The sequence below is a fragment of the Hypomesus nipponensis genome, chromosome 23 (assembly GCF_054491055.1).
Source record: "Hypomesus nipponensis isolate SF chromosome 23, ASM5449105v1, whole genome shotgun sequence".
Classification (NCBI taxonomy): Eukaryota; Metazoa; Chordata; class Actinopteri; order Osmeriformes; family Osmeridae; genus Hypomesus; species Hypomesus nipponensis.
Window position 1 is genome coordinate 400,001 of NC_140383.1, and position 5,000 is coordinate 405,000.

Below are 5,000 nucleotides of genomic sequence, written 5' to 3' on the forward strand. Positions count from 1 at the left end.
CGCTCACCAGCCAAAAAACTATCCATCACACAGGGACGGAGGCAGGGGGAGACAGGGGGGCAGCACTTCATAGTTTCAGAAGACTATTCATCACAATAGGCTCCCTGTCACCTACCCTTCCCATACATCCAGCAGGGAATCAAGCCCCAAGCCAAACTCGTTTACAGCGGCGGGATGTGGAGAAATGGCACAACAGGAAATGGCCAGGGGAGAGGGAGCAGGAAGGAGAGAGATACTGATTAAGGACACACAGACATGCAGAGTCAAGGTGGAGCCACACACCCAAACACAGGACAAGTAGTGTCCTTCCAGTGTTGACACTGAAACAGGCTGTGAACAGACAGCATTACCTGGCAGAATGACCACAAGTAATGGTACAATATGAAAGATGTAATTCAGCAAAATGATTATTGTTGTGATGGCACAGAAACACAGAAATAAACTGAAACGTCAGAAATCAGAAGATTATTAACAACTGTTCTTTATGTGGTCCACTCAACACATAGAAGATGATCAATTTCACTGCAGACTGTCGAATACAAATACGTATATAACTCCCCCAAGGGTCAGTCTGATGTTCTTCCAGGGTCAACACGTGACGTGTTGGCAGTTCTGGTTTCTCAGCCCTCTGACTGATCAATGCTGACCTGAGTACTTCACTAAGTGAAGAAGCAGCTTGTTGAAGTAATATGTAATTTGACCCTACAAAAGTCTCTGCAGATTCAAGCCCTAACATCCCTGGCAAATAAATAAATAAACCGGTAACACACTAACAACCTAAGCACTGTTTCCCTGCAGCACATTGTTTAAGTGTTAAATCTATTAAAAAAGTTTCTGAAAAAGGTTTTACAAAAATGTGTGTCATGTTTGTGAAAAAAGTTTCTTAAACTATTTGTGAAAAAGGTTTTGTGAATGCACTGCGTGTCTATAGGGTGTGTGTGTTTACAGGGTGTGTGTGTGCAGGGTGTGTGTGTGTGTGTGTAGTCTTCCCAGTCCCTCCCTTGGTTCCAGACAGACACAAGCACCTTTCACAGCACAAACAAGCCACCAACTCAATCAACATGCAATCAACATTCGATGTTGTAGCATCTTCGTGACTGTTTTATCAATCTGCTTGTCGACACCTCCTGCCCCTCAAGCTATCGGCAACAAACACATGGTGGTTAGGGTTAGGGTTAGGGTTATCAGTAGAAGCCTGTCGATCCTACAGCAACACAAGAGAGGGGGAGTGACCTGTGCCTGACAGTGCAGGAGAACACCACCCTGAAGACCTGACAGTGCAGGAGAACACCACCCTGAAGACCTGACAGTGCAGGAGAACACCACCCTGAAGACCTGACAGTGCAGGAGAACACCACCCTGAAGACCTGACAGTGCAGGAGAACACCACCCTGAAGACCTGACAGTGCAGGAGAACACCACCCTGAAGACCTGACAGTGCAGGAGAACACCACCCTGAAGACCTGACAGTGCAGGAGAACACCACCCTGAAGACCTGACAGTGCAGGAGAACACCACCCTGAAGACCTGACAGTGCAGGAGAACACCACCCTGAAGACCTGACAGTGCAGGAGAACACCACCCTGAAGACCTGACAGTGCAGGAGAACACCACCCTGAAGACCTGACAGTGCAGGAGAACACCACCCTGAAGACTTGACAGTGCAGGAGAACACCACCCTGAAGACTTGACAGTGCAGGAGAACACCACCCTGAAGACTTGACAGTGCAGGAGAACACCACCCTGAAGACTTGACAGTGCAGGAGAACACCACCCTGAAGACCTGACAGTGCAGGAGAACACCACCCTGAAGACTTGACAGTGCAGGAGAACACCACCCTGAAGACTTGACAGTGCAGGAGAACACCACCCTGAAGACCTGACAGTGCAGGAGAACACCACCCTGAAGACTTGACAGTGCAGGAGAACACCACCCTGAAGACTTGACAGTGCAAGAGAACTCCACCCTGAAGACCTGACAGCCTCTGTCCCCTGCCCTCTCAACATCTGTGCACAGCAGAAGCCAAACTGAGATGTCACGAACCAAACCAAACACTCCTCCTTGTGATGCTGGTAGTATGTGTTGTACTCTACATTTACATTTATTCATTTAGCAGATGCTTTTATCAAAAGCGACTTCCAAGAGAGAGCTTTACAAAAGTGCATAGGTCACTGATCATAACAATGAGGTAGTCCCAAACATTGCAAGCAGCCAAAACATGAACCACACATTGTGAAAAACTAAACAAGTGCCAAAGGGAAGACCCATAAGAGCATGCAGTTACATAAGTTACAAATTAAAACAACATGAACCCCAAAAAGTGCAAGACTGTACCTGTAGAAGAACAATCAACAGTAAAATATTTCACAGCGAGTACAAGAGTTCATGAGTTCACTTTGTTATAACTAACCTACAAGAGCAACAAGTCTCTCAATAAGAGTCGTTGTGATCCTGGAGGAAACTAATATCAGGTCCAATCAAGCAAGCATTCCTAAGTACCGTTGTACTCCCGGAACAAGTACGTCTTGAGCCTTTTCTTGAAGGTGGGGAGACAGTCAGTGTCCCTGATGGAGGTGGGGAGCTGGTTCCACCATTGGGGGGCCAGGCAGGAGAAGAACTTGTGTTGGGACCGGGCGGTCTTGAGTGGTGGGACCACCAGGCGGTTGTCTGAAGAAGACCGTGGGTGACGGGTTGGGGTGTAAGGATGTAGTAGATTGCGTCCCTTCAGTAATAAGATGCATTGTCTGCTGGCATCCTGCCTTCTCTATGGTAATCATTTTCCACTCCACATCTTTAAGCTACACCGTGACCTGCATCATTGTTGCATCACAGTGAATTTGGCCATGGTGGTAAATCACTTAATCAGCAAACACAATAAACAAAATAGCCAACAGGTTAACAAGCGGTCCATAATTAAAATGTTAACGAGCTTCTGGGGTTGATGGGCCCTGATAATTTACCTGCAAAACACCCTGGGTAAAGTTTTGCTTGTATAGTACTTTGTTATGTAAAGTAATTTAATTGTGTTTTCTGTCCTACAACTTTGTCGAACTTGCTGTCAAACTTTCTGTCCAATGTAAAATTCTGTCTTAAATGGTTTCAGCAGTAGATTATTAACACAGGTGAATTTTTTTGTGCACTTATTATAGCTATTTTCACCTCTTTGAGAAACCAATAACTCAATGTCTCCTCCGGTTTCCTCTCCTCTGTGCAGGTTGTGAAAAGAACCAAGAAGGAACAAAGCATGAATGAATGTGATTGGTCTTACCAATTAATTTGAGTTTGGGGCAATGTGTGTCCAGGGAAATCAATATTGTGTGCTTCGAATCCGTTCATGAAACAGATTCGAAAATGAATTGAGGTCCCAGAAGCAGAACAAGTTGAGTGTGTTAGGCTGGGCTGGTCATTTTTCATGAATTTCATGAGCAATGTCCTTTTCTTACTGTACTTACAGCACACACATGACTTCTCAACACGGTTGTCATGTCTAAAGGGGAGAAGAGATGGTTCTGAGAAACAGCTGACAGTCACTTTATGTGCCAGCTGTATTGAAACTGTGTAGGAGCTGTATAGGAGAGTTGGTAGACCGTCCCATAGCTGCAGCAGGAAAAGAGTACAAGCATTGGAACCAGGCAGAATGCTGCCTTGGCAGAGTTTCCTGGTGGTGTGTGAGCACCTCTTTCAAAATGATCGAAATATTGGTGGAATCGATACAGGCTGATACATTCTTCACATTACGTTTTTGTAAAAACAAAAGACAGAAGTGTTGCTGCTTCAAGAGGTTGACCTGTCAAGGTCATCTGTTCTCAAGCCTGTCTGTCACATGTTAAGCTACCCTGTCTGTCAGCAGTTTGTGACAGTATTTTTTCTTGCTGTTGCATCATTACTTAGATCCTGTGAGATTTCAACCAACTGCTGGACTAAATGTTGGGACACATCAGGAGCTTGGTGTGTCTTCTTGTTTCTAGTACTGTAGTGAGAGAGGCCATGGTGGCTAGACGTGGGTCTTGGTGAGGGGATTTCTCCCTGCTCCAGACTACATCAAGCTTTTAAGGATGAAGACAAAGAGAAACCACCCCAGCCCAGCTTCTAACCGTCGAAGGAAGTGACATGCTGTGTTGTTACCATGGTTACACAGCCGCTCCTCGGAGGCCGGCTCTGAGGGCAGTTGAAGGAGAAGATTGTCGCTGTTTTAAAGGAGTCACAAAGAAAATCAACACTCAAGCTCTCTCTACAGAACCATGGGGTTTCCTAGTTATTTGGGTTAACAAGTTAACAGGTATCTTCATGGTGATCAGTGATAAAGGCCAGGCAGCCACTGCTCTCCATTCTCTTCTGTGTACTTGTGGATTTTGTTTTCAGTCTTCAGGGCCGTCATTCTTCCCTGCTGAACGTCTCAGGAGTATTAGGATGATTATAAATAGGTTCACCACATCTAAACTCCCCCCTGAGCATTGTCAAGCTGCCTAAAAATAACAATCAGCTAATCATGCTCAACAAATAGGACCCCCTGCCAACTCATTTCCATATAATCTCTGGTCCTCTAGGAGCTAACAAGCTTGTGCTGTAAGCGATTTAGCATGGCTAGCCTGAAGACACAGGGAGCTCTATGGCTAGCCTGCAGACACAGGGAGCTCTATGGCTAGCCTGAAGCCACAGGGAGCTCTATGGCTAGCCTGAAGACACAGAGAGCTCTATGGCTAGCCTGAAGACACAGGGAGCTCTATGGCTAGCCTGAAGACACAGGGAGCTCTATGGCTAGCCTGAAGACACAGAGAGCTCTATGGCTAGCCTGAAGACACAGAGAGCTCTATGGCTAGCCTGAAGACACAGGGAGCTCTATGGCTAGCCTGAAGACACAAGGAGCTCTATGGCTAGCCTGAAGCCAAAGGGAGTTCTATGGCTAGCCTGAAGACACAGGAAGCTCTATGGCTAGCCTGAAGACACAGAGAGCTCTATGGCTAGCCTGAAGACACAGAGAGCTCTATGGCTAGCCTGA